Source organism: Psammomys obesus, unplaced genomic scaffold, assembly GCF_907164565.1.
Source record: "Psammomys obesus unplaced genomic scaffold, mPsaObe1.curated_primary_1811, whole genome shotgun sequence".
Taxonomy (NCBI): Eukaryota; Metazoa; Chordata; class Mammalia; order Rodentia; family Muridae; genus Psammomys; species Psammomys obesus.
In genome coordinates, this window is record NW_026596162.1 from 11,454,915 (window position 1) to 11,465,734 (window position 10,820).

The 10,820-nt window shown below is 44.8% G+C and overlaps 1 protein-coding gene across 1 annotated transcript in view; it reads left to right on the forward strand.

Annotated features, from left to right (window-relative positions):
- Window positions 1-733: 733 nt before the first annotated feature.
- Window positions 734-10,820, forward strand: part of Cap2 (cyclase associated actin cytoskeleton regulatory protein 2) — a 72,088-nt gene continuing 62,001 nt past the window's right edge. Inside the window, exon 1 of the mRNA XM_055595272.1 lies at window positions 734-1,058. The gene's annotated coding sequence lies outside the window, so the exon portion shown is untranslated. The remainder of the gene's footprint in view (window positions 1,059-10,820) is intronic.

The following is a 10,820-nucleotide window of genomic DNA, read 5'->3' on the forward strand; positions in this document are numbered from 1 at the left end:
GTCTCTTCACAGCAACGGAACCGGAACAGAGACACCAGAGAACACACACTTTCCCAGATTCCCCTCTACCAACCTGCTTGGAGAGTCTGCTTTAAAAGCCTCTGTAGGGCATGGGGTGTACGCCTTTAATTCCATCCCTTAGGAGGCAGAGGCAGGAGGATGTCTGCGGGTTCAAGCACAGCCTGGTCTACCTAGCAAGTCCCAGGCCACAGAGACGCTATCTCAAAAGGTGAACAAAAAAGAACCTAAGCTATCACATCTCCCACCCCCTTTATCTGCAGACCCCTGCCCTCCCCCGGCATTCGGTCAATGAGCAACACCGCGTCCAGTATTGCAGACTGAAATAACCTCCAACGAAAATCGAACATCAATCCTCTCTGTGTAATTACGCCGACCGGAGAGAAAAGCTTCCAGGTTTGTAAACATAGACACGCATGCAGAAGGTGCAGTGTTCACAAGTTGCAGAACTCGGCTGGCCAGGGTTCTCCTTGTTTCTAGATAATGAGATGACTTTTGAAAGTTTCCGCGTAGGTTACTTTTGAGCTGCATTGTCAGGGAGTGTCAGTTACCCCAGATCTACAGTCTTTCTGAAGAGAGAGATGCATCTGCACCCCTTTATCCTCTTTTCGAGTTGGAGGACATTCGAGTCTGCCCCATTATCCCTCTCTCTGCTTGGATCGCTGTGCATCTCGCGGCTCAGGAGCCTCCAGACCTATCCAGACCTCTTAGCAAACCTGCAGGAGGAGGCGAAGGCATTTCCTGCTTGCTCCTGCAATCGCCTCTGCCCTCCCATCTCCCTTCTCCCACGGCCCATCTGCGCCTCCTCTCTGCTCCCTTTATTGCCACCCCCGCCCTCGGCTGGGTGCTCCCGGCCCCTCCCGTGCGCTTCTGTATTTGGAGCTGCCGGAAGCCGCGGGCGACTCTCCCCGCGAGCAGCGTGACCGACTCGGGCTCCCGTGCAGGGGGGAGGCGGAGGCAGCGCCGGGCCTGCGGGAGGAGAGCGCGAGTGGCCGAGCCTGCTTTGCATCACCCAAGCCAGGACCTGGGCTCCTCAGCAGGTCAGGCTGGAGCGCGGGGTGGGGGGAGGGGGACCAGAGCGAGTGGGGTGGGGGGCTTGGGGAGCCCCGAGGCTGGCGCTCCCAAGTTGCGCGCTCCAGGTGGGGTGGGAGATGGCCGGGACGCGGGGAAGAAAGGAGACGTGGACTCAGGGATCTGAGGCCACCCAGATGTGAGGACAAGGCAAGTGAGGACCTGGGATGTGGGGATCCAGGCGCTGGGGCGGTCCTCATCTGGGTCAGCGCAGCCCGGCGCTCCAGCTGCTCGCCTGGAGCAGAGGACCGCGAGTTCCTGGCTGGAGGGCCACTCTTGGCCTGTCAGCCGACAGCTGCCTCACCGTGGGTCGGTCTAACTTCGAGGGGTTTCCACTGCTCTGCTCTGAGCCTCCCAAGGGTTCCTGGGTGGGTGTCATTGAACTAGATCTTGCCACCTCTGTCCGAAGGTGCTGGAAGGAAAGGGACCTGGCTTCTCTGCAAAATCTGACTTGAGGCCATGAGTCACTTCTAAAAAATGCAAACGCAACTGAGGCTTTGAAGGGACCGCTCTGAAAATGGTACCCTGCAGCTGCTCTCTGACTGCCCTTTAGGGGCGTGTTTGTGACATCAGTAATCTTGTCATCACCTTTAGGCTGATGGTCTGCCAAGCACGCAAGAATATTTGTTCTCATCTGCACCCCAAAGAGTAATAGCAGAATCCATGCGTTCTTTAAGTGGGTCTGTGTTTTTAGGACGTTCAAGACGTGTATTTAGAATTAGGTCCAGAAAGACTAAGCGGAAGCGAAGATTGAGCAGCCAAAACACAAAGCCTTTACCTAAGTACTCAGGAGAATGCAGAAACCAAAAAAAAAAAAAAAAAAAAAAAAAAGCTTATTTAGGATAAAACTGAGTTTATCAGAATTGCTTACAGAGAAAGAGCACTGCGCATTTGCTGCCTGTGTCGATTTCATTTGTTTGTTTGGATGGTTGGTTGGTTGGTTGGTTGGTTGGTTGGTTGGTTGGTTGGTTGGTTGATTGCTTGCTTGGTTGGTTGGTTGGTTGGTTGGTTGGTTGGTTGGTTGGTTGATTGCTTGGTTGGTTGCTTGGTTGGTTAGTTGCTTGATTGCTTGATTGCTTGATTGCTTGATTGTTTGGTTGGTTGGTGACAGAGCCTCCCTATGGCACTCCAGCCTAACTTCATACTCACAGTCGCCCTACTTCAGCCTCCTGTGTGCTGGATCACAGGTGTGCACCTCCACACCTGGCTGCTCTTTTAATCCCAGGGATTTGTCTTCCAAGTCCTGCTGACATAGCTGGGACCACTTTGTGGGAGGTTGCCTTGGTATCTTTGGAGTGATTTCTGTTCGCTGGCATTTTAATTAGACCACAAGCCTGCTGAGGGCAGGGAGGGGTTCGGGTACTCCATAGCTCTTCACCGTTATGGACCGAGGGCACATTAGAAAATGGTAGCGAAAGCTGGTGGAAATAATTAGCTCACCAGCTTTGCATCTAGAACGCACTTTCTTGAGAAGACTGCACGTTTTCTTTTTCAAGAAAAGGCATTTCTCCATGAATCCTCAAATGTGAAAATCCTTAATAAAGTTAGGATTAGGTGATGACACAAGGATCAAGAGGAGAAGAAGCTGATTGTGAGAAATGACGACAGTGATCAAGCGATCTTGCACGCAGGAAGTCAGTTTTTGTACTGGTCATTGGGGCAAGACGTTGTTTGGCTTGTTGGTGTGACACAGGGTGGGTTCAGCCTGGCTAAAGAGAGGGATGGTAAATAAGAGGCTTTGCAGACCGCAGTAACCACTCAGCTTGGCAGTTGTAAGTCAGAAGTGGCTGAGGAGAATATGGAGGAAAGGTACTGCCAAGCTTTGTTGTATTAACAGTTTAATTGATTTCCACCAGAAACAATTTTCCCATCTAACACAGACACACACACACACACACACACACACACACACACACACATGCTCACACACACTTAGTTTAGAGGAAGAGGGATGACGTTTGTTTGTTTGTTTGTTTGTTTGTTGTCCTTCTGACAGTAGAGGGCTCCTGACCATCTTGGGCTAGATTCTCCAACTGCTTGAATTATGCCCAGAAATTAAATACAAGAAGAACATTAACTTATTTTGTTTTGAATATCTCTTAATATATTTTTATCATGATGTTTAGTTTTATTCTTAATTCATCAGTTACATATTATACGCCAGAATATGCTGAGACTATGTAAGTTATGGTCATTATATTTAAAGGAGCAACTGTGAACTTCTTACCAAGTTTAGAAGTGGGACTTTGAGAACAAGAGAGTTATGAAAAGGTAACTCTTAAAGTGTGAAAAATTTTTATAAGATCATATCTGTGATAAGGGATTCAGATCCACAATATATAAACAGCCTTTCTAATTTACTAATAAAAATATGGTCTAGTATCAAAATATGCCAAAGAAGATAGATAAATGGCCAGTAAAGCCTATAGAAAGATGCCCAACGTTCTTATGCATCAGGTAATTGCAAATCAAAACCACAATGAGATCTCATGCCATATTCACTAGTGTTTAAAAAATCAGATAATCCCAAGTGCTGGTGAGCGTGTGGAGGAATTGCAGCCCTCAAAAACTACTGACAGGAATATAAAATGATGTGTTTAACTTGAAATTTTGTGGTCCCTTGAGTTAAACACAGAGTTGCTGTCTGACCTAGCAATTCCACTGTAAGTCTACGGTCAAGAGAAATGCAAACACAGCCATGGAAAAAGAAACCTATATAAAGGGCTAGTGGTGTAGCTCAGTGGAGGAACATTTGTATACCGTGAGCAAAGCCTTTGGTTCAAATCTCAGTGTCACATACAAAACTAAAATCTAAAAAGGAACAACAAAAACTATATCCAGAGGTCCATAGATGCATCGATGATAATAGCTAAGAGATGGAAACAACAAAAAAAATGTCCGTCTACTGATGTAGGAAAATACGATCTAGCCACGCAGTGGGATATTCTTAACAGGGAAGGCAGAGCTGGGGAAATGGTTCAGTGTTTGCTGCTCTATTGTGGAGACCTGAGTCTGAGCCTCAGCATCCACATAAAAGCTGGGTGCAGTGGCTCGTGTCTGTAATCCCAGCACCAGGAACGCAGATTCAGTGAGAGACCCTCTCTCAAAAAATAAGGGGAAGATATCTAATGTTGACCTCTGGCCTCCACACACATTCCCACATGTGTGTACGTGAAGAAAGGGGTGCGGGACTGTCACAATGCTACCTTGTATACCTTGTAAGCCTTGTTAGCCTCCCACTAAATGAACGAAGCCAGGCACGAAAGACCACACAAAGCATGAATCCACTCCTGGGAAAATATTTTTGAGAAATTTTATCAAAAGATCAGTTATTCTTTAGGATGGGGGAGGTGAAGGAGGTACGAAATTGCTTTCTTCTATTTTATGTTAGTTTTTTGAGGCAAGGTTTCTCTTTGTAGCCCTGATTGTCCTCGGACTTGCTTTGTAGACCAGGCTAGCCTTCAGCTCCACCTGCCTCTGCCTCCCTTGCAGGGTAAAAGTCGAGTGCCGTCACCACCCGGCTTCATTGTTTATTTTTAAATATAATGTCTGATGGCGTTTTCAGAATTTTATATATGTATACACTATATTTTACCACATTCACCTCCCACCCCTTCCCCTAACTCCTTCCGTATCCAACCCCACCCTCTTCCCTCTGCCAAGTTTGTGTCTCTTTTACTTACAGCGCATTCATTCCAGTTTGTACTGCCCACATAATCTCCGGCGCAGGGCCATCCACTGGAGTACTGTCAACTGACCACAGCCCATTATCCTTAAAGGAAACTGACCCTCCCTCCCTTAGAGACCATCCACTGTCAATAGCTCCTTAGTTAGGAATAGGGGCTCAGAAGGGCCCAGCCCCCAGCAGGCTGGAACGGAGACTGTCTTGATCGAGTACAGGTCTTGTTCAACATCCGAGGCTGCTCTGAGTTCCAGAGCACAGCCGTCCTGTCATGTCCGGAAGGCTGTTTCACAGTGGCCCCCACCCCACCCCAATGTTTGTTTTCGTCTTTCTCCCTCCTCCATGGCCCCCGAGCTCGTTCTGAGCTGATAAAAGGGTTCTGAAATGGTGGTAGTTGCACAAATCTGTGAGTTTTTATAAAAATGATTGAATTGGGCACTCTTAAGTGTGAGTTGAGTGCTGTATGTGTCATATCTCAAGCAGAACGCTAAAGTAGAGGGCTTAGGAGAGAGAACTAGCTTGTTCAGCTCTTTGCCTTCCCTATCCTGTGCTGCTTCCCGGTTCCCCCCAACCTTGAATTTTGCTGTAAAACAATTTTCAGCCTGTGTATGAGATCCTAAACTAGTATCATTTAGATCTTATCAGTTTTTCGTATACTTTAAAAGGTATATATAATCTCATATTTTTTTTCTGTCACTTTTTGCTTGTTCATTTGGTTGGTTGGTTGGTTGGTTGTTTTTTATTTGTTTGTTCTTGACATAGTATCTCAGGGAGCCTAGGGTGGCCTTGCACTCCCTTATAAAGCTGAAATTGGCCTTGAACTTGTGATCCTCCTGATTATGTCTCCCAAGTACTGGGATGAGGGTGTGTGCTACTGTGCCCTGCTAGACCTCATTTTCACCATTACGTCTTTAAGAATAACCTGTATTGTCACAGGAAGCTATGCTATAACCTTTGATAAATGCTCCCTCATCACTAGGGTCTTTCTCCAGCCTACAGGCAAATAGGCTGTTTCCCAAGGTTTCCCTTTTCCAAGAATGCTGCTTTGGAGACCTTTTTTATATGTCTTAAGAGTGAGTGTGTATATTGTGTGTGTGTGTGTGTGTGTGTGTGTGTGTGTGTTCAGTGCGTGTGTTTAAGGGGTACATGTTGACATATGTGTGCAAATATGGAAGGCAAACAACCTCATATAGTGTTCTTAAGCACCATTCATCTTTTGTTTGAGACAAGGTCTATCTGGCCTGGAACTTACACACTAGGCTAGGCTAGGCAGGCTGTTCTGAGATTCAGGGCCCCCCTGCCTCTGCCTTGACAGCTCTGCTCTGAGATTACAAGAGTCTGGTGCCAGGTTTAGGCTTTTTGACAAAGGTTCTGGACATGCCTGGGCCCAGGTTCTCACACTTGCACCGTGAGCACTTTGTCAACGGTGTCACCTGAGTGATCTCCCAGCCCCTATGCTAAAAATTTTCCTGACACATCCACGGGCTCACATGCCCAGCTCATCCATTCCTCCAGCCCAAGCTAACACGATGAGACCCTGGCTTTCAATCTATTTGGAGCCTAACTGTAACAAATGTTTTCCGAAACTGGGGAACACTGAACACTCACGCTCACAATCCATGGTGGAGGAGACAGCTCCGTGCATAAAGTGCATCGAGTAAGTGCACCCCGTAAGACTGCCCTTTGGGTCTGTGGGTTTTACGTCTAGGGTAGTCTTGCTTTGTGTTTGTCTTTATGAATCATCTTCTCACTTGGGAAAAAAAGCACAGCTCCTTTCACTAAGAAATTATTTGACAGGTTTCTCCCCTTTTTTCAATATCCAACCCTGCCTAGGAAGAGACTTGGCATTTTGGAACCCAGAAGGAGAGCCTTTGATTATTATGAACAGGTGTTCTTAATAACTGGCTACCAACCAGACCTCCAGCTAACAGAACTGGCTTCTTGTTGACCTCCCAAAGCAAGTGGAGAAGGAGAGTGTGGCTGCAGTTTTTCTTTGTTGTTGTATTTCACACCTGCCTGATGGCTGGATAAATCAGGGAAGCACCAAGGCTCCTGTCAGCCTCCAGCTGCTCGGAATTCTAAGTCCATGCTGTAATCAAGCAGGGGTATTGTCAAAACCTCTCTTAATTTGGAAAGAAAATAACCCCTGTTACTTTGTGTCATAACGTGTGGAAATCCAGAGAAATTCTTGGATTCGCTGGAGGTTTATTTTGCTGCTTTGAGTGACAGCTGTGTGACAGCAGCTGTCACTGGGGCCAAGAATAAATACCACTGAATAGAAGCTGCTATCTAAGCTGTGAGTGCACATTTCAAAGGATCTATACCCGGATACCATCTCCATTCCCGTCTTGTTTTCTGTCTGATTTCTCTTCACAGTAAACTCTCTGGTTCTTACATGATAAATTCTTCACTTTCTAGCAACAAGAATTAGTCAAACTGGGCCACACCAAGAAAACTGCCTGCATGGTTTCCGTCTCATTGCTGTAACAGAATACACGAATAATATAACTTAACAAAAAGTTTATTTGGCTCACAGTTTGAGGGTTCAGCCTATTGTGGTGGGGAGGGCACATCAGGAGGAGCAGGAGGCCAATGGTCCCAGTGCACGCACAGCTGGGAAGCAGGGAGAGATGATGGCCGTGCTCACCTGGCTTTCTTTCACTCTAAGACCCCAGCCTCTTTGGCGGGACCAATCACATTTAGGGTGAATCTTTCTTCCTCAGTTAACCCGTCCTAGGAACTCCCTCAGAGACATAGCCAGAGATTTGTCTCCTAGGTGATAACAGACCCTGTCAGATTGGCACTCAGTAGGCACCATTGCACAGGACAACCCAATTTTCCAGAATCAAGTTAAACAGAGGTTCTGATGGGCAGGTATCCACTCCGCTTAGTCTGACTCATCTCTGCACCTGGGCCTGGTCATAGTGTGGAATCTCGATTTGGAAATCACTGTATTTGTCCATGAAAATCCAAATGCTGACCTACTTACCCTGTAGCTACTTGTATTTGGAGTGGAGCCTTTGGGAGGCGATGGATCCCTGAGGGCTACCCAGAGTTCCTGCTGTGGACAGCCCTTCACTTCCTCATACTGTCTACCTTCAGAATGGCCTCATCAATAGGACTCCGATTCCTCCAATGCCTTTCTGAAGGGTGAGTGAGCCATTATGTAGCTAAACTTCTCTAGTAATTGAAAATGTTTAGAAGAGGCTTGCTAAAGCAAAAGAGTCTCAGATAGTGCAGGATTGGGAGTGTATTTTTTAGTGCGTTTTATGTCACTATTATAAAATACCTGAGGCTCAGTAAGTGACACAGAAAAGAGATTACTTTGGCTCATAGGTCTAGTTTGGGGGAACTCTGGGACCAGGTGGTCGCACCTGGCAAGAGCTTCATGCTAGGTCAGTAGATAACACAGACGTGGACAGGGCATGTCTAAGCATGTGAGGCAGCCCGGCTTCCTCACAGCCTGCTCCTGTGGGGACTAGCCTTGTCCCTCAAGACTTCGTCCCTCAAGACTTAAAACAAACTCTCATGAAAGTACCATCCATCATCAGCGTGCCCCAAATCCTTTGAGAATGAGGGGCCTCATGTCTGTAATCAGTACTTCCATGTTCTACTATCTTTTATTTTACAAGTCAAGTTCTGTATCCGTGAGGATTTAGAGATAGCCTAATAAAAAGCAGCGAGTGGCTGGAATAACCCAGAAGGAAGAATGGTTACTGTACTTCCTAGATTTATATGTCTCTATTTATCCTGACACTGATGATTCAAATAGTTTTGATGTTTTACCACCTTACCACGCTTCTCATGTCTCCTGGGAGAGGTTCTGAGTGACATTTCTGGAACAGTATTTTTCATCCATTCCCATCTCTTTATTTAAGTGTGGAATTGATGTCAAAACAAACAAGCAAACGAAATGTCTGCTCAAGCTCTCTCCCTTTAATAATAGGTGTGCTTGCCCACATTCAGCCAATAAACAATAAAACTGACCCAAAGAGGTGGATTCCCAATAAAATACATTTGACTCCTGTTTTGTAATTGTGTGGCAAAATTTGTAGTGTTTGCTTTTGTGCAGTTTTTTTTTTCTTCTGAGAAGTTGGGTTGTAGGAATAGTAATAGAGAGAATGATGTCACATAAAAGCAACAGCAGTATTATATAAGGACAATGATGCCACATAGTAATGGCAATAATGTGACATAATAGCAACAATGATGTCACATAATAGCAATAATGATGTCACATAATAGTGACAATAATGTGACATAGTAGCAGCAACGATGTCAGAAGAGCTTTTAAAAATATTTTGACCATTTAATAACAATTTAAACTTGCATAGGTTTTTTTTTTGTAATTTCATTTTATGTGTATGGGTGTTTTTGCCTTCACACAGTGTCCAAAGAGGCCAGAAGAGCACCCTATCCTCTGAGACTGGCGTTACAGATATTTGTGAGGTGCCAGTGGGTGCTGAGACTCGAACCCAAGTCCTCTGCAAGAGCGTCCAGTGCTCTGAACCACTGAGCCATCTCTCCTTCCTTTGTGCCACTATTTTTGATACAGAGAAGTATGGCGGGGTACCTGGTAGAAGACATTAAAGCAGGGCATATATAAAATTAAAATGTTCTCTTGTAGGACAAACAGAATTGAAACATAACTTCCGGGAGAGTAACACATGCAAGTCTGTGACTGCTGAGGAGGGTCTGTCGGTGTGTTGTTCTTTAGTGATGGTTTCCTCAGGTGTGTCACTATGAGAACATCTCTCACTGTGGCCAAACCCATGTACTGATCGACTCCCTGCGCTGCTTATTTAAGGAAAGTGTTCTTTAACAAATGGTCTTGGTGCTTATTATACCTCTCAAAGAGGAATCAGCATAGCTCGTCAGACTTCCTTCATTCCCTCCTTTCTTCCATGCAATTATTTATTTACTTGCTCATCTTTATTTTTCTCCTCTCTAGAGGGAGTCATTGTGTGTGTGTCTGTGTGTATGTATGTGTGTGTGTATATATATGCCTATGTGTGTTAACTAGTTATCATTGTTTGGAGCCATAAATGTATGTCTTCCAAGTTTGTGAAATACTTAGTTATTGTATCTTTCTCTTTCTTTTTTTCCTTTAATTTATATTTTATTTTTCAATACACTGCAGCCCTGGCTGGTTTGGACCTCACTATGTAACCCAAGATAGCCCAAAATAATGGCTGTCCCCCTGCCTCAGCTTGCTTTCTAAGTTCTACGATTGCAGGTCTGAACCACCATGCTTGATTGTTTCATAAAACGGGCTTTGTACCTCAGTCTCTTTCTCTTCTCACAGGGCTCCAGGAACATTAGTGTTAGACCCTTGGTGTGGCCCTTATAGGCCTTTCAGACTCCATTCTTTTTTCTTCAATGTTTTTATTCTTTCTGTTCTTCAGATTAAATACTATCTGTATCGTCAAGTTCAAGGCACCTTCCTCTGCCATCTCCATTCTGCCATCGAGCCTACCCAGGGTTCTTTTATCTTTTGTTATTGTAGTTTTCTTCAGTTATAGAATCTCTTATAGTTTTTATGACTCCATTAAGAACCTCTGGCTTCTAGTTATTTCAGGGACATTAGCTTCATCTGAAGCACAGTTAAGTTCCAGTACAGCCAGGGCTACACAGAAAAACGAAAGAAAGAAAGAAAGAAAGAAAGAAAGAAAGAAAGAAAGAAAGAAAGAAAGAAAGAAAGAAAGAAAGAAAGAGAGAGAAAGAAAGAAAGAGAGAAAGAGAGAGAGAGAGAAAGAAAGAGAGAAAGAAAGAAAGAAAGAGAGAAAGAGAGAGAGAGAGAGAAAGAAAGAAAGAAAGAGAGAAAGAGAGAAAGAAAGAGAGAAAGAGAGAAAGAAAGAAAGAAAGAGAGAGAAAGAAAGAAAGAAAGAAAGAAAGAGAGAGAGAGAGAAAGAAAGAAAGAAAGAAAGAGAGAGAGAGAAAGAAAGAAAGAAAGAAAGAAAGAAAGAAAGAAAGAGAGAAAGAGAGAGAGAGAAAGAATGAAGGAAAGAAAGAAAGAAAGAAAGAAAGAAAGAAAGAAAGAAAGAAAGAA